The sequence below is a fragment of the Mytilus galloprovincialis genome, chromosome 2 (genome assembly GCF_965363235.1).
Source record: "Mytilus galloprovincialis chromosome 2, xbMytGall1.hap1.1, whole genome shotgun sequence".
In the NCBI taxonomy this organism is placed as follows: domain Eukaryota; kingdom Metazoa; phylum Mollusca; class Bivalvia; order Mytilida; family Mytilidae; genus Mytilus; species Mytilus galloprovincialis.
The window spans coordinates 16,548,409-16,575,262 of NC_134839.1; the positions used below are offsets into that span (position 1 = coordinate 16,548,409).

The following is a 26,854-nucleotide window of genomic DNA, read 5'->3' on the forward strand; positions in this document are numbered from 1 at the left end:
ACATGAGTATGTGTGCCATAAAATCGACCATAAAGCGGAGATGCCCTTCACTTGTAAATAAAACTAATGATAATCATTTATATGTGTTTCTGATCGTATGAACCCTTGTGCTGCTGACTATAATTTTGTTTATTGGGATCTTTTACAATATAATATATGACAAGCCAGCAAAGCAGAAAGTAATTTTTTAAAATGGCAATTAAAATCAAATTTACATTTTCACATGGTTTAACATCAGATATAATATATATGGTGACAATCATTTGATATCTGAGGGAGGATAGGAGGATTGTTTTTAGTATTTCCTCTCAAGTACTATGTCTGCTGCTTTGATAGTGACGAGCCAAGAGAAGAGTGTAGGAGTGTGTCAGTATCCACTTTTATTCGCATTTTCATTTTGCCAACAAGTGCATACCGTGAAACGGGGTGTCAGACGCACGATATTTACAATGTCAATTTCTATATTATACAAGATTATTTCGATTTCCATAATTATGAGTGAGATCGTTGTCCTGGTTTCTAAGTTTTTTAGTGTTTTTTTTTTTTTATAAAATAAAATTATAATTTTAAAACAATTTTAGACAGATCTGAACACAGTCGTTTGAATTTTAGTGATAAATAAGCAAAAAAAAAAAAAAAAAAATAGAAAAAAGTCGCTAGATATATATATTCAAACGACTGTGATCTGAAGAGGTATGATAGGACCCAGGGGCGGATCCAGCTATTTTAAAAAGGGGGTTCCCAACCCAGAGTAAAGGGGGAGGGGGGTTCCAACTATATGCTCCCATTCAAATGCATTGATCGTCCAAAACAAAGGGGGATTCCAACTCCCGGACCTCCCCCCGTGGATCCGCCAGTATTAAAAATCTGTCAAATGTGGTACATATATTTGATGTTTTGCATTGAGACCCTGTGCGATTTAAATATCCAATGTAATTAAGTGGGCGCAGACAAACATTTACATATGACCCTGAAAATGGATAACAATAAATTATAGCTGTCATTAGGTTAATAATGTCATACACTAACTTACTTATCCTCTTCATCCCCAGTAGAACATGAGGCCACAATTCATAACCTATAATCATGATATTTCTACATTTCTATAAAAATAAAAAGGGGTGCCACATGTGAAGCAGGCTGCAGGATGTGCTCACCCTTCCGATGCACCTGGGATTACTTCCAGTATTTGGAAGGGGTCGTGTTGCTAAGTCTTTAGTTTTCTATGTTGTGTCTTGTGTACTATTATGTGCCAGTTTGTCTTTTTCGTTTTACTGAGCCATGGCGTTGTCATGTTTGTTTTCGATCTATTAGTTTTAATGTTACTCTTGTATCTTTCGCCTCTCTTTTATAAAAAATATTGGACGTTTTTCTCATGATCAATTATTACTGTAAAAAAATAGGGTATAGAGAGGGATCTACTTTATTCTTTCCCTTTTCTAGACTTTTTTTTATCTATTCTTCATTTATTTTCACTCTCATTCTCTTATCTTCATATTTCAGAACCTCATTATTTTCTATTCTTTATTTTTAGACTTATTTTTTCTTAGTCTTTATATTTTTCGCCTTTTTCTGTACTTCGTACCTTTCATTCTCCATTCTGAAAAATAATTTAGACCCTCAGAACTTAGCGGATCATCGATTTTTTTTTAAATTTGAAAAATGTTTTGGGGCCAAACGAAAAATTTGGAAATATCATCAGGAAAGTCTCCAGACAATATATACTTTCATTAAAAACAAATATAAATATAAATCAATATAATACTTCATATAGCTCAGTCAACCCAGTTTTGTCTTTCATTAAGAGAAGCTTATTTCTGTTCATGTCATAGACGAGTGCATGCGGTTCTTTTAAACCGTTTTCTTCATTCAATAGTTCCCTATGTTTTTTCCCGTCTGGTGAAATGACTAAAAGTTTTCTTTCGTTTTCTAATACAACGAATACGAAACCGAATTTTCCAACTGCGATCCCCTTTGGCGCTCCACGACCATCTAACGCTAAGTGCCATATTTCTGTTCCGTTCAAATCGCAACAATGCACAACATCGGGAGTATGTTCCGTGTAATACAATTTTCTGCCTAGACTAGTAATATGAGTGATATAACCATGAACCGGTATTGTTTCTCGGATAGTCCCGTTTAAATCTAAACAATGAATCCCTACGGAATATTCTCGAACGAATAATGTATTTTCGGAATAGGTGATACCCCAGCATCGGTTTTCAAATGTAACATGAATTTTCTCTTGATTGGATTTTAAATCCAAAATAGAAACTTGTTTTGCGTCTGGTAATGTCATTGCAACACAATGATTGCCCACATAAACTACATCAAATGCCTTTTTATCAAGAACAATATTTCTCAAGTGTTCACCTTGTTTGTCTAAAATTAAGAGTTCGTTGTTATCACTCCAGTCAGATAACAGCATTTGGTCATTTTCTAAAAATGTGCACCCTGCTAGATTTCTAGTCACTTTACCTTCAAGTATTTTAGTTTGTGAACTTGTATGCATCTTAACCGATTCGATGTTTTGAAAAATGTCAAGTGGAAATGCAGCTTCCAAACTTGCATTTTTCTTGAAGGGAATTTCACAGGCGACCTCTTCAACAACCAACGTGCCTAGAAATATGTCCTGATTTAATATCTGCCCCGGCGTAAACTTTAGAGCCACATTTTTCTGGCTTAATTGATGATCATTTTCAAAATATTTGCAGAAATTGTCTTTCTCTTTTTTTAGTTTTAAACGGATTTCTTGGGATCCCAGAACAAATTGATACTCTGAAGCGAATTCTTTCATTTCTTCAATATTTTTCTGTAACGACTTTATTTCAGCCTTCATCGTCTGAAGTTCTTCAACCGTATTTTCAAAAATAGCCTTGTACTTTGAATGAACGACCGACAATTGTTGTAGGATTTCTTTTTCGTTGCTTTCAAGTTTTTCTCTTATTTTCTCTCCTGTCTTCTTAATGTGCATCGCTAAATCCAAAACTTGATCATCTAATTCAATTAATGCTGCTGTCCGATTATTAAATACTGTTTCAATGTTTATGTTTAATTCGTCAATAGTACATTCTAAATCTAAAAACTGTGATTGGGACTGTTCGATTAGACTATCAAGTGTTTGGAATCCATGGCATGTTTTGTGTTTTGTTGTTGTACACTTATAGCAGCAGGGCTCTCTGTGAGCAGGACAGTATAATTTGAAATGTTCCTCGTGACTGTCACATGTCTGCTTCAATGAAGAGATGAACGAAGGTAATTTTTTATACACATCTAGTGCTGTGACTTCGTGGCTGCTACTGATTTTTAAATATTTGTGGATTTCATTGCAAGATTGACACAGTTTTTCATCGCATACGGCACACCATATGACTGCAGCATTTTGAATGTCTCTTTTTGAACATAATGTACACTGGATATCTGAGTCGTCCATCTGAAAAAGAAATCAATTTTTATAGTTGTGGTCAAAGCAACAACACCGCATAAGTTTCGAGTACAGTGAATAATACCCTGAAAACATGTTGTATATTTTTGATTTTGCGAGCTTTACTTCAAGTACAACTGGAAGTTTGCTTACGGTATTGAGAATATTGTGTCAGGAACCCAAACTAAGTAAATTGTTGTTACTAACATTGTTAACAGTGACGTCTTGGTGTTACAAAATAAAGCAACTGTAGATCTATCTATTGAATAAACCAAACGCCCCTCACCTCAGTGCTAAAAAAAAGAAGAAAAACTAGACAACAATTAAAGTTAAAGATAATAATAAATAAATGATTCCTATAAAAATAGTGAAATTTATGTAGAAGTCTATTAACTTCTGCTGCACACTTGACAATTTTATTCGACTAAAACAGCAACGTTTCATAATTAGGAATATTACATTGACGGTAACTGCAAATGTGCATTACGACGTTATAATATCTCATCAGTAACGATTTAGGTTAAACTAATCCAAATCCTTGTACATACACAAACTTGGTCATTATCCGGAGTTTAGACAGTGCCTTGCACATTCCAATTTAGTTGTCCCATTTGACCCTCTGTACCGACAGAACTCGCAACAATTATATACTGTTAAATATGTTATCTTATGAAACATTTTATTCAAATATTTGATACTGCACTTAAGAAAACAACTGCAATTATCATGTTGATTACATTATGCATTATCAATTTGTCTACCACCAGACGTGGGGTCATTTTTGTTAACAGTATGTGAGTGCTTTGATTATTTACTGTAGTCACTCAATTATAAAGATCTTTGTTAACAGGTTTACATAAATTGATTAAAAACAGGTTAAAGATATATGAAAATTTAAATGAGAAAAGAACAAGTATTTGTATTATTATTTTGTAACATTATATACTACTAATTTTTTCAATTGCATGTACAACGTATGATTTTTTTCTTCAAATATTTGATACTGGACGTAAGAAAAACGACAAGTTACTTCTAGCAATTCTCAGCTAGATTTATTCTGTATAATGCATTTGCCAGCCACCAAATTTGGAGGTCACACTTGTTAGCAGTATGTCAGTGCTTGATTATTTACTGTATTCACTCATATTATATACAAATAGACACAAAAGGTTTCATAAAACAAGATTTAAAACAGGTTTAAGATATGGGACAAATGATTTAAATGAGAAAAGAACATGTATTTGTTTTGTTATTTTTTGTAACATTGTTTACTAGCTTTTTCTAAATTACACATTTCGGCTATTTACCTTAAGTTAATTTGGTTTATGTTTTAACAACCTTATCCGATTCAATCCATTATAATTTATGCAATGCACCAACCTCACCCGTATCCCTTCAACTTACGTGGATTTCTTAATATAACATACCAGATTTCAAAATTTGTGAATGACAGCAATAAACTATTGTTACACATATATGTATACATTCACAGTCCCACAACCTGTCGATGACTATATCTTGCCATTGGTCATTCTTTTTCTCCATGTTCTCTGACTGCTTATAGTGAAATCGAATGTTGGATATGTGATGACTTATGTTTTAGTCTTATGTATATGAATTTTGTTATTGGCATCTACATTCAGCAATTACAAGTAAATTTTCTCTAAGATACGTACTTTGTTCGTTGTGTGTTTTTGTTATCCTTCATTCTTTTGTCCTCAAGTTTTATTGACCTGATGAGTGAAACGCTTTTCAACTGAATTTTATAGTTAGGGGGTGGTTAGACGCAAAGCAAATAAGTTTTAACCCGTCGTATTCTGTGTGTGTGTGTGTTTCAAGTTAGGAGCTGTACATCAGTGGTTGTTTTATGTTGCTTTATTCTTGTTTTTTTCGTTTATAGTTTTGTGTATATAAATAGGAATCTGATGTACAGTAATAATTGTCGTCTGTTTATGTAGTTCATACGTGTTTCTCGTTTTTATATAGATTAGACCGTTGGTTTTCCCATTTGAATGGTATTACATTACTAATTTGGGGTCCCCTTATAGCTTGCTGTTCGGTGTGAGCTCCGTGCTGAAGGGCGTACCTTGACCTATAATGGTTTACTTTTATAAATTGTTATTTGGATGGAGAGTTGTCTCATTGGCACTCATACACCATCTTCCTATATCTATTGTCATTTGAACTGATCTACATTATTTGTTGGCATTTCTCTGCCATCTTTGCTTCATTTTGCGGTTTGGGTATTGCTTATTTTAGAAGGCCGTGCGGTGGCTTATAGTTCTGAATGGTTACTTTTTTTTTATTCTCCAGTAAAGAGATGTCTCATTGACAATTATACCAATTGTTCTTATTTTTTTTTTATAAAAGTGAAACAAAACAGAAACGCCTACCGTGTAAAGCAAACCAGGAAGCTTAATATATAAACAATAATAGTATGAGTGTACAGCTAAAATATGTAATCATGTGATCGTGACCTTAAATGTGTCATTATACACATATCTTTATTTATGTATTTAGGTCTTATTAAAAATATTAAATTTAAATCCTTAAAGTATTAACATTCTTTAACAGGAAAAGCATATTAGCTTTTACTTGTATTTAACAAAACAATAACACAGCATGCGTTTTCCGTATACATGCATACATATATATAATCATGATAATATGTAAAATCACAGTTTCCATCAAAAAAAATTATTTAATAAAAAAAGAATTGGTATCATGAACTTTTAACTGAACTGCCCATAAATAGGTCCTCTAATTACATATCAGCCCAGGGATAATTTAATAATAAAAAGATCTAGCTAATATAAACATTGAATTTTCCATAATACATACATGACATAAGATAACTATCATTTTAAACTTTCATGCTAACACGTATTATCTCGAAAGTTACTATACTTAAAGGTCGAAAGGTACTTGAGATTAACCCAAAACATTTACAAAAGATTGATAGCATTATCTTAAAATTTGACATGTTTGACAAATATGTACATAATTTAGCAATATACTAGGGTCTGTATGCATGTGGTCCTTCATTTCTTAAATCTTTAACTTTTGGAATTTTTTTTTCTATTCTTTATATCTATTGTCTTTAATTATGTACGCCTTGCCCATTATTCTCTATTTTGTAAACCTATCAAAACCCTAATGTACACATACATGTATATCTTATCAGTGTCAACGTCCGTCTTATTAGTATTGTTTTTCGTACAAAATGTATGTAGAATGGATTTTTCTCTATTTTTAATACTGATGTTAAGTAAATTATGTGTGTAGTTTTGTTCGGTCTTCTAACGTATACAATCATTAAGTACATTGCCGTCGTCCCCGGACCTCCACTCTGATGCATCGCTGGAAACATGCTGTCAATTGCAGAAAAAATATATAATTTGATTAAACCTTTCCGTACTGTTAATATACAAAACAGTCAGTGGCGTAGCCAGGGTTGAAATGATATGGATGCCTTCACCGAGCGCAGCGAGTCGGCGAACTTTTTTTGGGAGTATTTAATGCAGAAAATTATATTTTTTTTTCAGACATTGTTCCTGTAAGCACATGTACTCCCCTAGAATCCGACACTGGTTAGATTTTTGTTTAATTTCAAAATACCCACCAATAATTATATTTCAAACAAAATTTTAATGTTTTCTCGAAATTCTCGAAGTTGAATGTAATTCATAATTTATTTATTTGATGTAAAAGTTTCCCACCAATTTTATATTTGACATCTCATAAACGGTCCCATCACCGCGGCACTTCTGTATAAAGGAACTGAAGTGTCCTAGCATTTCTCAAAAACGGCCCCATCACAGCGGGACTTCGGAATATATGAACTGAAGTGAACCCATGCATTAACGCGTAGCTGGGGACATCATCGAAATTCCTGGTGTCCGTCCATCCGGTCTTGTTTGCACTCTCATGTGTACAATTCTTGCCAGATTTTTATATCATCAGCAATGACAATTTCGAAAATAAGTCTTTGACCTTTTGCAATATAAATTATAACTGAAATCCCATTGCATTTTCTCCGAAGCTTTTATTTCTCCGTTAAAAATAAAAGGAAAGGGAAAAGGAAAAACATTATTTTTTATTAGTTATTGTCCTTGTTCCTTGGTTAAATAAAATATGTGCAATGCAGGGGACATATGAACTTTGTTCTTTTATTGAAAATAAAATTAATATGTGGACCTAGATAGAAACTGGAATTTACCGATAAGCCTAGGAATGATCACACTCTATTATAGATTAGTTTTTTTTTCACGTCGTCTTTCATGTCACCGGAAACGATATCAGGATATGGTGGTTTAGTTGTCAGTTATGTTGTTAATGAGTTGTAGCAGCCATCGCTCCGCTAGGCTCAATTTCAGATGAAAGATGTCCGAGGATCTGTGCATCGTCATCTGCACTTGCCGTAGCCGACGACGCAATCTTTTTACGAAAAAAAAAAATCGAAAACACTTTTCTGCGATTTATCCATCTTGTTTTATTACATGAACTAAATTATCCTTAATAAAAGACCACGCATACTTCATCGGAAATAATTGGATGTTATCCTCATATCCTAACCCTTGTTACATACGGATACCTCCGAGTTTAACTGCTGCGAACATATCTTTATTTATATTTTCCCCTGTCAAAATGATGTGGATGCTTGAGCATCTGAGCATACATGCAAGCTACGCCACTGACAGTTTAAAGCTAGAGGCGAGTTGAAAAATAGCAATTAATGGATATGAGATTTTAAAATGGCACAAAACTCATTATATATCATTTAATTGAAGTTCGACATTTCGGAATTATTTCAGAATACACGGACAACTCCCCCCCCCCCCCCCCCTTTTCCCGATAGGTTCTGCTTACCTGCCACAGAACAACACCGAGGTGGGTAGTTGTGCCGAGCGTCTAAATCAGTCTAAAATAAATATTTTTAAAATGGATTTCTTGGCATAACAGTCGTTTTACCTACCTTAATATTAGAAAAATAACTTCCCATTACATCTACTAGTCCATTGTAAACAAAACATTGGAGTAAACAAAGTCGAGGAAATTAATACCTTACAAACCGTGTATACGAGTACACACATTAAACATGTTAAAGTTTCTATCGACCACTTAAGTGGATGTGTATTCACCATATCGGTATCAATCGTTTATTATAATATAAATATCTTATACTAAATGTACAATGGAGTTTACTTTTATCCAAGTTCAAGTTCTTTATTGTAATATATCATGCAGACACATAAAGTGGTACAAGAGGAATTTATGTCCTCTTATGTTTTTTCTATAAGTATATATATGCATCTATAATTGTTTGGTTTATACATCATGTACATGTAGTGCTAGTTTATTAACAATCTACGAAGGTCATCAGTCGACACTGAGCATGCAATACTCGTGTCAAATTAATTAACATATACAGCATTTCTCAGATAAACAAAGGTTGATGGAAATTACAGTGCCAAGTAATTAACAAGACATTAAATGGGAGAAGTAACTATGTTTTCCTTCAATGTAAGATCTTGTATTCTTCAGGTGGCCGGAAATCGGTTGTAACTAATGATGTACGTAAGATTACTTTGCATGATTGCTCTATCTAAACAAGTAATAGCTTTTCTAAAAAGCTTGCCGTATTTTAGCTGATTATATTGAGATCAGTGGTTTGTGAGTAGTTTATTTTTATTGGAATATTGCACTTCAAGCAATATGAAAACATAGCGCTTTTTTTCTACTAATTTGTCATTTTTGTTGTATTATTGGTGGACCCGTGTTATAATGGAAGGAGACTTAATAAAATTGAGAATGGAAATGGGGAATGATATTATAATAAAATGTATTCTGTGTCTATAATCAACTTGATAAAAATAGCATATAACCTACACATACTTTTGAGGATTACTACTTGACAAAATGGACAACAACAGAAGGCAGTGGCGGATCCAGAGGGGGACGTAAAGTGTGTACGCCCCATCCCCCCTTTTGCTCGTTTTTTTTAAATGATTAATCATACGCGACTATGTGAACTTTGCCATTTCCTGTGTACTCTATTATTTAATTTTTATCCGACAATTCTTTACTTATAGAGATATTTTTCGCTGGAATTTACTGATTGTCAAAGTCATGTGATTCGCTATGGTGGAGTTGACCAGTGCTTCGAAAAACGTCGTTCAGTCATTTTGAAATTCAAATTACAGTAACACATTGCTTAAGCTGAGGATTACAATCATGACACCTTCAAAGCGACATAGGATTGAGCAAGAACGTATTGACTTCTATTTCACTATTCCACCAAACAGGAAGTAATACTCTATAGACTATAACACTCTCATGAAAAAAGTTCCATGGCAATATTATTTACCTACGAAAACATGTTTAACCCCAAACGCCATTGTCATGATTGATATGGACTATATAAAATTGCTGTTTGGTGTGAACCAAGCTTTGCGTTGAAGACCAAACTACAACCTTTAATAGTTTACTTTTTTAAATTGTGACTTGGATAGACAGTTGTCTTTGGTACTTAATACATGTATATGAGATCCAGTAATATCTATCTACAAGATTGAGAACACATTTTTTTGTAATAAATTTAAAACATATTTAATTCTGTAATATCTGATAATATGTATCAGTTATTTGTGATTTTTCATTTGATGTGTACTCTCTGGTAATGTCAGTATCAGCATGATCAGTTGATTGGTTGTGATAAGAAAAATGGGGCAGTTTGCAATTGTCATGTGCAGGTACACCACATGGGGATCTTCTTTCCCCTCTCATTTATAAAATTGTGCATGATATTTATCACAGAAACGCACCAGTATTTTGGTGAATGAAACACTTGTCATATTAAATTAAAGTCAGAGGTGGAGTTAGAGGGTTTTTCGGGGGCCTAGGCCACCCCTTTTTTAGGAAAAAGTTTGTTGTTTTTATAGGGAATCACTGAAGCATGACTGGAGTTGGCCCCTTCTTAGGCAGTCAGTGGGCCCCCGCTTATGAAAATTTCTGGATCCACCACTGAAAGTTTGAGTAAAGTTAGATAAGGATTTATGACAAATTATGTTGAAATTTGCACAGATAATGAATGAAAAATCTAGTAAATTAAAAAATAGGCACTATTATTAAAAGCTTTCCTTGCTTATTCACAAGGACATATCATATCCTCCATGCTATTCCGATCTGAGTTTTTATTCATACATGTACATACATGTAGTCTGGTGCTGTTCCAAGTAGTCTTCTTTTTCTTTTTCTTGAGAAGTATTTGTTTTACCTGTTCAGTCACTGTAAAGTGTTACAATTCATATTTAAACGCAACACATAAATAGTGACCAAAAAGGTATGGCTATCACATGAGAGAAGCTAGAAAAAAGTCAAATGTATACATTTTAAACATTTTTGTGGGACCATGAAAATGTGGTATATAGATAGATATGCATAGATAGACCATAGAACAAATAAGCAAACAAATTCAAAGGAGATGTACATGTAAGATGAATTATGAAAAAAAAAGAGCCATGGCCAGGGGTCCCAAACTTGACAGCATTTGGTGTTGAACAGGTAAAATGTTTGCAGTGACAATAAATATAGCCTTTGTTAGAGGTGACCCAGGTCGCCTTTCTCTAAATCAGCTATATTAAACATATTTCTGGGCCAGGTTGAAAAATAAATGAAAATGACTTTAAAAAAAGCTAATAGAAATACACCAAATTTGGGAGACATCTATTTAAATGTTTGAAATAATAAGAAAGTTGACAAGAACTAAGCTTTTTCAGATAATATACAGACTATTGCAGTCAGCCTATAATAGACTCTTTGCCTCCTGAAATTTTTGCTTATACACTGTGCTTTCCTATAATGATTTAAAATCAGTGTGATAGTTTTCATGAAGAACACTGAGCGTACAGGTATTATGACAAGATAAATGTTGTGTTACATGTACATGTATCTACCCAAATAAGTAAAATATAGAAATTCTTGACTTCTTAAACCAGTGATTGATCTCCTGATTTATATCTCATCACTCTATGCAGATGCTGTGTGAAAAAAAAATTGACTTACCAGTATGCTTCTATCCATTGAGTTGATTTATTATTAATTATTTTGCTTTGGATACACCTTATTGCTACAATATGTATATATCTGCCATTACAAACTGTACATGCATGTACATCTCATATATTCCATGTAAAATTTTGATGTTTTAATACAAAATATATGATGCCACAATGGAAAAGTAATTGTTGTATGACGTTAATGGTTAAAATGGGACAGATTCTCAGGTCAGCTGGGACAATAAGGGGGGGGGGGGGGGCTGGGGGAGGGGGCGACTTCTCCAGTCATGCTTCAGTGATTTCCTACATAATCAACCAAATAGTAATGTTCATCACAAAAAAATATTTTAAGTGTAAGACCTGATGATGTGAATAAATTGAAATCAGACATATCAAATGAAGTTTTCAGTGCTTTTGATATATCAATGGGCGATCTGATGAGTTAAGCCTTTTTTGACTGATTTTTATAGTTTGTTCTTATGTTGTACTGTTATACATGTACCACTGTCCAAGGTTAGGGGGAGGATCAGAATCCCGCTAACATGTTTTACCCCGCCACATTATTTATGTATGTTTCTGTCCCAAGTCAGGAGCCTGTAATTCAGTGGTTGTCGTTTGTTTATGTGTTACATATTTGTTTTTCCTTCATTTTTGTATATAAATAAGGCCTTGGTTTTCTGGTTTGAATTGTTATACATGTCATATCAGGGCCTTTTATAGCTGACTGTGTTGTATAGGCTTTGATCATTGTTGAAGGCTGTACGGTGACCTATAGTTGTTAATGTCTGAGTCATTTTGGTCTCTTGTAGACAGTTGTCTCATTGGCAATCATACCACATCTTCTTTTTTATAATGACTGCTGATCACCACTGTGTCCATACTGGGACTATTATGGTCCAACAACCAGTGGCGGATCCAGAAATTTTAATAAGTGCAGGCCCACAAAATTTCCCAGAAAAGGATGGCAAGCCCCCTGGCCCCCTTCTAAATCAGCCTCCTGACAACTCCAAAGAATAAATCATCATGTACGAGTACATCAAAGATCATCAAACTGTCTACCCCACATGCAAACATCTTTTTGGGAGTTCACTGTGTTGCAAGTTTTTTGGGTTCGAAGGATCGTATAAAATGATTTCCTTGGGGGTCATTGTCAAATATAGAGCTGTGCATTGTAAAAAGCTAAATTATATAATTTGCAACAGCTGACACTATAGTATCCTATAGTGCACTGAAACCCTTGCCAATAACAATACCGTGATGCTTGGTGTAGGCTTCTTTGCACATAAGAAACCATTGCTCACCTTGTAATTTTTGTATTCTTCTAATCAGTATCGTCGGGTTTGTTTATTTACACCAGAAATCAATGAAGCGATGAAAGTGCTGGAAACGAAATTACATCTTCGGTAAATTCCGTGATTTTAATATTTTCTAATCAATATGTCCAAGCAATGAAAAATAAATGGTTATTATTTTTATACATAGAGCATACGTTTTGTGTATTAACTATTTAAAATCTAAGCTTTATACGAAGAAATCTAACACAAAAGTATCTCAATCATTTAACCGTTTTGCGCGTCTGGCGTACTAAATTATAATTCTGGTACCTTTGATAACTATTTAATACGCAGTTTAAAGTGTAAATTATACACATTACTGTTCTATTTTTAGAGACTAGCAATAGACATAAATGTACAGTTTCTTACCAAAATAGCAACATAATTCAAGATTAAATCATCACATTGTCACATGATTATATAATCTGTACCAAATTGACAGTTTGTGGTGAGTTATCATCATAACTAATCACTATAGCAAATGAACACTTTATCATAATATGTACCTATAACCTAGTATCATGATTTCAATCCGACCCCACTTACGGACGCGTTGAACATATAATGCATGCCACTCATTAATAGCCAATCAGACGTTAAAATGACCTTCATTTCCCCCATAATCATTCCGGAAACAGCCACGAAGCAGCCATTAGATAGTATTTATAACCAATGAAATAACAGAAATACCGTTAACAGATTTACCCGAACCTGACGTTTAGCCTCTGACTAATCAGACCGTATCACCATGGTGATACGGTAATTACAACTGAATGTATCACTACGCGTTAGTGGCGACTATAACAGGTATAAGCAATCTTCCTCTAAATATTGTACATTTCGATATAAAATTGCAAATGCAATTGTAATATAAATTTTTGAAGCGAAGATATGTCTCGCCCTCAGGTCTCGCCTGTCTGCTGAAAAAGACAACCCGATGATTAGCAACACTTCTAAATAATTCAAAGTCGCTGAACCATGAAGTTGAACTAGTGGCAACGACCTCGAAATGGTGGACAAACTGAGATATATACAGACAGAAATGTAATTCTGATCAAAATGACTTAAGTCGAACTTTTTAACATTGAGCATTGCCATTTGACCATGACCTTAAGTGACAGGGCCTAGGAAAAGTCGTCAACCAGAAATGAACAACCAGTAATTCATCGTTATAGAAACATCATTGATTTATCACCAATGGCTCCAATCAAAACAACTTAAAACTTAAGCAGAAATTTAAACTTAACACTGAAAAATTATGATTATTGCAAAGTCACTGCACTGTGACAGGACCTCAAAATAGTCGTCCAACTAATATGTACCGATATACAACAAATCATTGATTTTACAAGTAGAATTTATCTAACCATGGAAGTAATATAAATTCCATAATAAAACAAACCTTGAGTTGAAAACTTAACAACAACTCGTCGTCGAAGCAACACATATGTCTCGCCTTCCAATGCAGGCGAGACAAAAATGATTTTATTTTATTTGTTTCTTTATAGTATGTGCTGTTAACTTTTGATTTTTTTATCAACTTGTTATGATATATCGAAAAGTACTCACTTCTGAAACCTTTTGAACAGATTGGAAGTTTTCCGAACACATTTGACTTATCATCCACTCTAACATGTGACCCTTCTTCCAACGAACAACATTTATGTCGTTTTTGTGTATAAAATAGAGAAAATACGAATTATTCCTTTCAGAAATGTTAAAACCAATTTATTCCAAACAATTTTTTTTTAAATTGAAGTTACGTAATAAACACATTCTGACATAACATATTAATATAATTAAATAATTGATAGGATCCGGAAATAAAACCTTGTATGCCCCCAGTAAAGTACAAACGTGCATGTATTTCGTGTGATCCTTACATGGATTTAATACAAATTATAATGTAATACGTGAAATACTCCCCTAAATGAATGTACATCTGGGACAATGCAGTGAAGATTCAGTTAGATGAAACGTATTTATGATAACACTAGAAATTACGAAACCGAATTTTCATATTTTTTTCTTATGTGGTACTGATACACCCTTGTCTCAAGTTATGGGAGGATTCAATTTGGCTCCTTCAAACACGTTTAATCCATATTCTGTGTGTCTGTCCCATGTAAGGAACCTACAGTACCGGGCCCTGCAATGTAGTTTAGTAGCTATGTTGGATAATGTGTGCCATATTTGGTTTTTTTTTTGTAAATTGTTTGGTTATAAATCATGCTGTTAGTTCTCAAGTAGCTTTTTCATGTTTTAAAGTCGTGGCCTTTATATCCGACTATACTGCATTGGCTTTTCTCATTAGGTTGACTATACTTGCTTACATTTACATTATTGAACTATGATGTTGGATAGTTGTCTCAATGGGGATCATAACGCAAATCTTTGTGTGTTTTAATAATTAACACGATCTCAATCGAAAACCAGGGGCGATCTCATGTGCACCGAGAGGTAAGCAGATCCTGCTTCAATTGTGGCACCCGTTATGTTACCCATAATTACAATCCTGTTATGAGTCTTATTCGGTAGGTAATATCCAATGAAGAGAGACAGGCTTGTACTAAGAACGTTTAACAAAGTCTGAGCAGTACATGGTACATATCAAGTTAAGTTTTCGTAAAAATAATATTTATATAAAGGTGTCAAATACAAATGACATCTGATGAAGAAATGGATACATATAAAAATATTTTTTTTTAAAAAGGTTTTATAATTTTAAAAGACTATCACAATCCTGCATGTATGTGACATTGTGTAGAGGGTTGGCAATAGGGGGTCCGTTAACATGTTAATAACACCTCGATTTTGGCAAAAACAGTAAACAACAATTGCCAAAATGCTTATTGATAAGAGTGAACACAGTGGACAGTTTAAATTTATCTCAGATGACAGTTAACAACACCTTGAAAAAGCCCCCCTTTCTGTGTACGCAATGACTATGTGTATGTTTAGACAGTATAAACAAATAATTCATAAAATTATATGTTGACATTCTTAATCCGTCAAATTTTAAACGAATTACCACATTCGAAAATATAAATAACATAGTATAAATTATTTGCTTAATGTATTTCCTCAAAAGGTCCCGTTCCCTTCAGCGCAAAGACATAATCCCACTACGAAAATAAGAACTTGTAAGCCGAGGTTCGAAGCACAGAAAATAAAGGAAGTACTAAGGTCCATCGATGTTTTTCTACTGACATCACCATGCTGTGATCCATAAATGGCGGTAGACAAAAACGTACAAAAACCTAAAACAAACAAAATAAACAAAAAATAGTTCTTTTAAATACTTGACAGTAACAAGGACTACACTATTCATAACCCCCTTTTTTTTTATTCTTACACAATGTATTTCAGTTTGTCAAGTTTTCTAAAACCCGAGAGTTGAATGACTTATGAATAGACAATTAGGACGTCATACCTGGACTTCTCCATAAAGCAGAGTGTCTGTTTTGACTTGCAGAATTTCAAAATACTTGTCTACGTCCGGTCAGAATAATCCCCGAAGGGATAATAGGGAAAAGATATATGGTCACTTCGGTTTCTGCGGAATGTACAAGTACGTATCCACAATCGATAATAATGGTTAAGTTTTATCCTCTGCATCGATTAGAGATAGTTCCACGTTCTCTGCACGCTTAGAACTCTCGAAAAACTCTTTAAAGGGATTATAGATGACTGTTTCGAAATTTCTATCCCTGTCCAAAACACAATATTTTTCAATGGCAGTCCACAGTATTTGAGTGGTTCGCATATGGCGCGTTACAAGACTAACTTGAAAAAATACTTCAGTTTCCTTAAGTAAACAAAGCTTGTTTGAAAAAAAAATTAAAATATTTCGTTTAACTATGACAACTGATGCACTCAGAATGATCTATTGAGACTTTTGTCTCTCCAACATATTTCCCAGTGGCAGTTCAAAGTTCACGAAAATCATCTCGGACGACTCGTCCTGAATATGCTTGCAATATTTGCAACTGGACGTTTATAAGGTGGTACCTACCACTACAGGGAGATAAATCTGTAAAATCAGTTAATCGTTTTAATCACGTTGTATTGTTATGGAAATATTAAGCTTCTCAATGATCAAAATCAGTATTGGTCAAACTGCTAGATATCCGATGAATTTTTCCTAGAAAGTGCAGTTCACGTGTTTTGAAAATTATATATATTTTTTCAAAGGGTCAAAGTAAATATTTTGCCAAAATTTAATGAAAATTAAACGAGCCAAATTAATTTTAGTCAAGGGGTTTGGTACCACCTTAAGCAAACAACAATCGATCTGGTTTTGGTATAACCCTATTAGGAACATTTCACTCTGTAAAATGGGGTGACTTGCTGCGTTTCGATTGGAACGATTGTCTGAATTTTCGTTTAAGAGTTATGGAACAATATGCCAAGACGATGCAATATGTCAGCTCTTAGATAAAATCATCCATAATACAACAAAATTGTGGAAAAAAAACCATTATAAATAAGGACCTACCAATGACATTAAATTTAAAAAAAACAACAACAGCAAATAAAACAATCATTAATATATGGACTAGAACAATTGCTTGATGTTCATATTGGCTTTGTTTTGGGTATCTAAATCCTCCACCTTTTAAAACAATCAGAGGTCCGATTTGTTTAACTTAAAGTTTGAGCCGTGTTTTATGAAGTTTTATATTCAGAACATGATAACTACTTTCCAATCATAAACAAATAATGGCAACCAAATATATTAAATGATAGACGGACATATATCATACAATAATATATACTATAAATAATTCTTAATATGAGATTGTTCGTTGTAAGAATAAAAAAAATAAAAAAAGCAATTTTATTTTATCATCCTATTTTTATAGCCAATTTACTAGAATGTAATTGATTTTCTGTCCTTTTTTTCTTCTTTCAAATACCTAATATTTTATTAACAATTCATTTGAATAACTTGTAGTATTACTAATTCGTCTTATATTATTTTAACTGAAATATCTATAAAAAAAAAATATCCGACCAGTTTTTAGGGAAAAGTCATGCAATCAAAAGAGAACAAACACAATGCCGAACTCAATATAAAACACAATGCCGAACTCAATATAAAACACAATGCCGAACTCAATATAAAACACAATGCCGAATTCAATGTAAAACCTTACCAATAATTATGGTCAGAAAAGTAGACACTCTGCAAACTTGATGTAGCTTGTAAATTGTGCTGATGATTGTTAAAAATATTCCAAGAAACGCAACACATTCAATGATTAGAATAACACGTGTAGCACCAATAAAAACTGTAAAAAAAAAGTTGAGCTAGAAATATAATAACAGAGAGATACAGGTTCTAAATGTATTTTTTTAACATGGTATACGGGGGAAATTACGTTTACAAAATAAGATGTTCTCCTACTTCTTCTATATATCTTAATTTTCGGTATTTTTATTGATGAGCACAAACATGTATACTCCATAATTGTATTGTTATTAAAATTCTTATTGACAAATAGACGCAATATTATATGGAAAGGAACAATCTCGATTTTAGTGTCGCTCACTTCTAACATTTCTACCATGTAGTTTAATTGTGTTTTAATTAATGAGTTCTAATAGTCTTAAAGAATTATGTAATTTGGGTAAATTTATATTTCGTGCACAAAAATTTAGATCTAAAGCTCGATCGGACGCCTAACCGATAACTTTTTTTTCAATCCGTTCATGTCCGTTAGACGTCCGTTCTTATCCGTTAGACGTCCGTCCATATCCGTTGCATGTCCGTTAAACGTACGTTTTATCCGTCGACGTCCGTTCTGTCCGGTGGAAAATTTTGAGTATGTTCAAAACTTTGAACGGACGTCCAACGGATGAAATGTCCGTTGAACGTCTGGTAGGCGTCCGTTTTGTACGGTACTCGTCCGTTTCGTTTCCGTTTTGTATCCATTACGTGTCCGTTATACATCCGTTGGAGGTCTGGCAGATAAATTCACCAACGGACTTCTACCGGACGTTTAACGGATAAAACGGATGTTGAACGAATGTAAAACGGACTTCTACCGGACGTTTAACGGATAAAACGGATGATGAACGGATCTGAATCGGATAAATGCCAATTGGAAATTTCGCGTAGGAAATGACAATTATTTGTATATCAGATTTCTTAAGGTTCGTGAATTCTTATTATTCATAATCGATCTTAGAGTAAGGGCACGACTTCACTATCAAGCAGCTCTTATTCAGGCCAGACACTGCCGCTGGCGGCATTTTGAAGAACAAACACAATCAGTTAAGCCTCGGTCACACCTTAACGGATAGCTCGAACGGATGCCTAACGGATAACTTTTTTTCAATCCGTTCATGTCCGTTAGACGTCCGTTCTAATCCGTTAGACGTCCGTCAATATCCGTTGCATGTCCGTTAAACCGCGTGCGTTTTATCCGTCGACGTCAGTTCTGTCCGGTGGAAAATTTTGAGCATGTTCAAAACTTTGAACGGACGTCCAACGGATGAAATGTCCGTTGAACGTCCGGTAGGCGTCCGTTTTGTACGGTACTCGTCCGTTTCGTTTCCGTTTTGTATCCGTTACGTGTCCGTTATACATCCGTTGGTGGTCTGGCAGATAAATTCACCAACGGACTTCTAACGGATAAAACGGATGTTGAACGAATGTGAAACGGACTTCTACCGGACGTATAACGGATAAACCGGATGATGAACGGATCTGAAACGGATAAATGCCAATTGAAAATTTCGCGTCAGAAATGCCAATTAGATTTCTTAAGGTTCATGAATTCTTATTATTCATAACCGATACTAGAGTAAGGGCACGTCTTCACAATCAAGCAGCTCTTATTCAGGCCAGACACTGCCCTTTGCCGACATTTAAAAGAAAAAACCAAAACTAGATACACAGAAACATTTTGAATATTTATGCGATTTACATGTATTGTCATTGTTGCCTTTTAATTTTTCCGTATATCTTGTTCATCTTTTTTATCCGGTACACTTTCGTTAGGTGTCCGTTTTATGCGGTACCTGTCCGTTGGATGTACGTTCGACGTCCGTTCTGTCCGGTACGTTTCCGTTTTTCGTACGTTGCATATCCGTTGCATGTCCGTTATGCATTCGTTAAACGTCCGTTTATTAAAGTCAGTACATCAATGGACTCCCAACGGATAAAAATTTTGTCAACGGACAACTTTTATTTTCATCCGTTAGGCGTCCGTTCGTACTATCCGGTAAGGTGTGACCGAGGCTTAACATGCTGTAATATGTTTCACACTACGGTACCTTTTGCTATCTACATGTATATATACTTTGTGTAGTTTATATGTTGTTTGTCTATAGTTATTATGACTTTGCCAAATTGGTAAATAAAGATATATATGAACTTCAAATGTGGGACATTTGGGAATTTTGTGATAGTGATTAATTTGTTTGTATAGTGTTGATAAAGGTTATTTAATGGATTCTAATGCAACAACGTTTGTAACGTTCATTTTGATTGGATAACGTCACTCATTTACATGGCATCAATTGACAATTGATGTTATGGGACGTACGCGCAAACGCAGATTTTAAATACATGTTTTAACGTTGTTTAACGCGTCACCAGTAAACTTAATTTGCGACCATCAAATCCCCAATTGAGGCCGTCGGAGCTTAAAATACAATACAGTTATCTCCTAAATATAATATGAAGTCCTAAAATTTTAGTCTTATATGCATATTTTTTTATTAGTTTTTGTTGGCTTTGAGCTAGCTTTGAGCTAGCTTTGAGTATTCTATAACTCAGATCTGAACTTAGAGTCTTTGTTGTGGTGATGTAAAAGTAGCTATCAACGTCCACTCTGTTTTTGTTAGATGTATTTCTGTTTGTACCCATCTGATGAGATAAGCATTTTTCAAGTGATATGTATAGTTTATTCTTACTGTTTCAACACAATCCCATGTTATTGGGAGGGTTGGTGCGCCTTCAAACTAGTTTAACCCCGCCCCATTTTGTATGTGCATGTCCTAAATCAGGAGCCTGCAATTCCGTGGTTGTCGTTTGTTGCTGAGTAACATATTTTTTTCCCCTTATTATTTTGTTCATGCATTATGCCATAAGACTTCTAGTTTGAATTGTTTTACACACATTATGGATCCCTTTATACACGCCTGGTAAACCATCTAATCTCAACCAAATGGTTGAGACGGAAAAAAGTATTCTGGCACTTCCTGTTGAGCTTTTCTGGTTCAAAATATTGAAAATAAACACAGGGTAGGTCGAATTTTTTCGTCGATTTACTAAAAATCAATGACTTTTTTGTAAAATCGGAGAATGTCATGCCATAGATAAATCATAATTGTAACTAATATGTCTCTTCTTGGTTTAAAATATCTTAAATTGAAGTAAAAATCACTTTTCTCCTACGGATAATAATGTTTACATTCTTTAAATCCGATAGAACTGCTATGATATTAATGACTAGCAAGAAAATATGTCAATTATTTGTGTTTTTTTAGGCTTTACGATAACCACGTCTGTAAATTGCTCCAATATTTTTTTGTCAAGCCTACTCTGAGCAGAAAAATAAAAAAAATATAAATGGTTGAGATATAAAGGTATTGGTTGAGTCTTTCTGTCACAATGTTGAGACTTTCTGGTTGCGCTGTACTATTCGAGTTTACCTTTTTTTACGGTTAACCTGATTCATGTTTTCTGTCTGTGGTAACATCAAATCTAAATACACTCAGATACAATTTTAAGCATTGCCGATAGAAAAATGCATGCCTTACAAATATAAATAAGATTATTTTACAATGATTATTTATTAATATGATTTGGATGAATTCGATTCCTAACAGACATCAAAATTTATTTAATGCCGAAAATGCATTCATTTATAAAGAAATCAAATAGTTAAAAACTAAACAATCGAACAGGACCCCTTTTCTAAGTTTATTTTATCGTACACATTATTTCAGGTAAAAGGTGGTGATAACTTAAATATGAGTAAAAGATATCATTTTTGTCATTATAATACTTATCACAAAACAAATATGATTCGATTTTAAAATTTGTAAGTATCATAAGTGACGTCCAACTTAGTGTAATAACAGGGGTTGTATTGAAATAATTAAAACTTAGATGTTTGTTCACAACTGCATTCAGGGCAAATCCTTAATATTTAGTAATATTCAGCAACATTTATATTATAACCCGGGCCCCGTCACACTAGGCCGTGATCGCACTACGATCTCTAAAAATATAATGCTATTGGCGATCGTAGTGCAGTATGGTCGTGTTACGGTTTTGATGAGGTCTTGGTATTCGTGTTGAGAGTAGCCAACTTTTATTAATTTAAACATGTTCAAAACAATCGTGATGCGTTCGTGGCGAAATCAGGTCGCAGTTCTGTTCTAGTCGTAGATTTTTTTAGTCTCGATTACCCAGACGCATATTTAAATATATCTACTTTGAAAAATAAAGCGGCTGAATGATCGAGACTAAGATTTTTTTAGCCGTGGAACTGTCAGGATCAGTTCCAGGTTGAACTGCGTAAATCGATTCTAGGTATAGAACTTACCAATTACCAAATCAGTTCTTGGTTAGAACTGTTCTAGCTAGAACTGTCTTAAAAGTGTCAGGAGATAGTTCCACATGTTTCCGCTAGAACAGTTCTCCTTCAGATTATGACAGTTTATAGAGGTAATCTCCATTGTATGTACATCTCCTTTGCAATTTTTTAAATGAGAATAACTTTTGATGAAATGAATGAATTTAATGATTATCCATTTCTGAATATTAATTCAGTTTTCTTTTGAAATATTTTAAAACTGGATTCGACGTAGGTAAATTGTGGTAGATAGTTAGTTTGAAATCTGGCATGGTCAACTTAAATTCTAAAAAAAAAAATTGTGTGTGTCTATGCTAAGCATGCGATATCAGCTAAAAACTGTGGTCACACCGTACCAGATAGCTCGAACGAACGCCGAAAGGATAAACAAAAGTTTTACATTTACAAAATTTTTGCATCCGTTAGGAGTCCGCGATGTAATGACCAAATAAAACGGACGTGTAATATGCCGAAAAATGGGGTGGAAGAGGAATAAGAAAACAAAATAATGTCAGAATAAAAAGCCAATAATTTTGCCTGATCATGATTAAGAAGTTGAGCCAAAAATATTAATGATACCAAAGAAAACTAACATACCAATAATTGATTTTTCTTACGCGATTTGTTTTCAATTTGTATGTATCCGTTTTATTATCAATGTTCTTTCTGTGGTACGATTTCCAATGATACAACTCTCCACAAGAGACCAAAATGACACATAAAGTAACAACTAGAGGTCGCCGTACGGCCTTCGATAATAAGCAAAGCCCATACTATATAGACAGCTATAAAAGGCCCCGAAATGACAATGTTAAACAATTGTAACGAGAAAACTAACGGCCTTATTAATATATAAAAAAAAAATGATTGAAAAACAAATATGTTACACATAATATAACAAAATAAATAAATTCTAGCCCTGGAGATGTCAATTACAACATTATTGACGTTAAAGATTCTGTGTAAAACTGCATCTTAAATGCTAGACTTAATCTCCAGCGTTAGAACTTTAATACTAGTACTTAAAAACACAGCTATTTACTATTTAGACTCTATTACAACCAAAGGCCTCTTTAGAAGCTGCTGTGATAACTACAGACAAGATTAAAATGACTGTTGAAATGTCAAACAATATACGGCAAGTTTATGAATTTTGACAGTTGTATACGTAATTGATACTAAGCTACACAAGGTCATGTTTTTCTCTGACTGTTTATGACGTCTTTACACTAAATCCATTGGATGTTGGATGTGTACGGATTGAAAGTTTAGTCTTAGATGCATGATTTTTTTTTTATTAGTTGTTAGTGGCTTTGAACTAGCTGTCAGATAACTGCGAGTACTCTCAGATCTGTTCCTATTGTCTTTTTGTTGTCGGGATGTTCAAGAACCCGGCCACGTCCAATTGTATTTTTGTCCATCTGATGAGTTAAACCTTTTTCAACTGATTTTTATAGTTCGTTCTTATGTTCTTATGTTGTACTGTTATATATACCACTGTTCCAGGTAAGGGGGGGATCCCGCTAACATGTTTAACCCCTCCACATTATTTATGTATGTGCCTGTCCCAAGTCAGGAGCCTGTAATTCAGTGGTTGTCGTTTGTTTATGTGTTACATATTGAATCATATTTGTTTTTCGTTATTATTTTTTTTTTATAAATAAGGCCTTTAGTTTTCTCGTTTAAATTGTTTTGCATTGTCATATCGGGGCCTTTTATAGCTGACTATGCGGTATGGGCTTTGCTCATTGTTGAAGGCTGTACGGTGACCTATGGTTGTTAATGTCTGTGTCATGTTGGTCTCTTGTGGACAGTTGTCCCATTGGCAGTCATACCACATCTTCCTTTTTATAGTTGAAAATTTCATTCACCAGAAGATCTCAACATTGTGCCAGAATATCTCAACCGATACCAGAAAATCTCAACATGACATACTTTATAACATATTTAGCATAATGAAATTATATTAGTAAAGAAAAAGAAAACACTATAATTTTTGTTTATAATGTTTTAGAAAAATACTAATTTACTAATATATATGCTAGTTTATCAATGATATCACTGTCATTTTGTCAATAGCTGACTGCGCTGGCCACATTTACCTGCTGGAGAAAAGTCATTACGATGTCATTTTAAATCCCATTCATTTGTGTTATACACGAGACAAACTGTAATTCAAATATCTCTGGCATGACATTCTCCGATTTTACAAAAAGCGCATTGATTTTCAGTAAATTAACGAAAAGTCGACCTACCCTGTGTTTATTTTGAATATTTTGAACCAGAATAGCTCAACAGGAAGTGCCAGAATACTTTTTTGCGTCTCAACATTTGGTTGAGATTAGATGGTTTACCAGGCGTGTTTATAGCTAAGCGGGATAGGCTTTGCCCATTTATGAAGGTTGCATGATGACCATTGTCGTTAATTTCTGTATTTCTGTGTCATTTGGTCTCTGTGGGAGAGTTGTCTCATTGACAATCATATATTCCACATTTTCTTATTTTTGATGGAAGTCTTGTTCTTCTTTATAGTTGGTGGGGAGTTCTATATTTGTTTAAAAACTTTACAGAGAAAAAGTAATTAAAATTACGGTATTGATATCTGTTTTAAAATAACGTAATATTGTAGATATATTTCATAAATCAGAAATATAATTCATATTTTTAATCAAAAGTGCATTACTCTAATGATTTAAACAACATTTTTTTCATACTTTTATAAATCAAATGAATATAAAATATGCATTAAGTGATTCTTGTTTATTTATAGCAAAACAAACAACAGTAACTTTTTTTTTTTTTTTTTTTTTTTTATCTAAGAAGATTTTACTACATAAAATAATGAGGGACAATCAGCACTTTTCATGTTGGACAGTCAGAACTCTAAAATTTTAAAAAGTGGGTAAATCGGGAATAAACCCTCAGCAAAAGATTTCTCTAACATTTGACACATAATGAAGAATTAGAAGCCTTCAATGTTGGCCGCATTAGGCATGTTGGCGTCTAAGCCTTACGCGTTATTGGCCATTTGTGAACTTGACTCGTGAAAGTCAATGTGTTTGAAAACGAAGTCTGGGGGACACGTGAAATTGAAAGTGTCATTATTACAATGATAAGAGGGATACGGAAATCTGATAAAACAGTAAACTTGTTCAATGATCAGGCCCCCTTAATATGAGATCCCCTTCAAGGATTAATCAAGGAATTCAGGAAGTCGATCGAGTGAAAACTAATATGACGAAATTTGCATAAAATACTAACTAACCTTTATAACCTAAAACAGCATCAAGATTCCCACAACACAAAGACGTCCCGTTCTTGTAGCAATACTTCCAAAGCACTTGGTGTCCAGTATATCCAGACAACCACTGATCCGCAAGTAAGCAACCGATGAGAATAAAAAACGATATTAGTTGTAATATTATATGTATGCTTCGTCCAACATCTAAACTAGTAACGTTTCTGATGAACGTTTTCAAAATATTACCACAGAAAGATGTTGTACTTGTAGTGTTCATTTTGATATGCACTGTTTACATTATTAAGTTTTAGTATCACATTCGTTTTCCTGAAGTGTAAAAAACCAAAGTTATTTTTAGAAATTGAAAATACCTGTTATTTATAGCCGAAGAACTCTACCATGTCTACAGATGTACATAATTTTCGTCATGATTCAGGGAATTTACTTGTTTTATTTTATGTTTCATAAAATGTGTGTTGTATTACACTCAAAAAGGCAAACTAGTTGGTATATAGTCCTACATTATCAATACGTTTTTTGGAGGGAAATAATATCAATAAAGTCGATTGAAATCAAATGCATAATAGTGTTGTCAACGGTTAACCGGTCGGACGACCGAATACCGAATACCAAAAACGCTAACCGGTTAACCGGACTATTTTTCAATTTTGATAGATTTGATATAAATTTGTATTGAATTCATTTAATAGTTATGTTTTCTTTAAAAAAAATGTCGTCGTGGTAATTAATTTGACGGATCAATTGTCCAGTATATTGATTTCTATTGTTAATCCAAATATATAAAATTAATTAGAACTTGTCTCTCAGTTCAGGTCAAGATCTTAAGGAAACATAATTAGTTACATGTTTTTTTAACAGTAACTTTAAATTAGTAATACTATTAGATTTTGCTATTTACTTCATTATTTTATGTTTGATCTAAAATTGTGTAGACCTACATCTGAATGTGCAATTTCCGTCGTCGTGTCTCTCGGAGACAACAAGAGAAAATGAAAGAATCATCGGTTTGACTTCAGACATATTCAATTCTACGAGATCAAGAAGGTTTTTTTTTTATTTTTCAATCTGAAGTTAGAACAAACGCCATAGTTGATACCGTGTATTTGATTATTAAAAGTCAAACTTCGACAGGAATCTTCACAGACAAGCCTTATAATACCAAGGGACAAACTTCAATTCAT

The 26,854-nt window shown here is 33.7% G+C and overlaps 1 protein-coding gene and 1 long non-coding RNA gene across 3 annotated transcripts in view; one reads left to right on the forward strand and one right to left on the reverse strand.

The window, feature by feature from the left end:
* The window catches only part of LOC143063012 (outer dynein arm-docking complex subunit 4-like), a 180,194-nt gene that overhangs the window by 126,227 nt on the left and 27,113 nt on the right, over positions 1 to 26,854 (forward strand). The gene's annotated exons all lie outside the window — the stretch shown is intronic.
* LOC143063011 (uncharacterized) lies at positions 1,707 to 25,974 on the reverse strand. 2 transcript variants are annotated; one of them, XR_012974918.1, is made up of 4 exons: positions 25,677 to 25,974; positions 17,975 to 18,109; positions 14,385 to 16,075; positions 1,707 to 3,433 (listed from the first exon to the last, which is right to left on the reverse strand). It is a non-coding gene; the product is annotated as an uncharacterized LOC143063011 (long non-coding RNA). The 2 variants fall into 2 exon arrangements; XR_012974919.1 differs by lacking the exon at positions 1,707 to 3,433 and adding an exon at positions 8,288 to 8,345.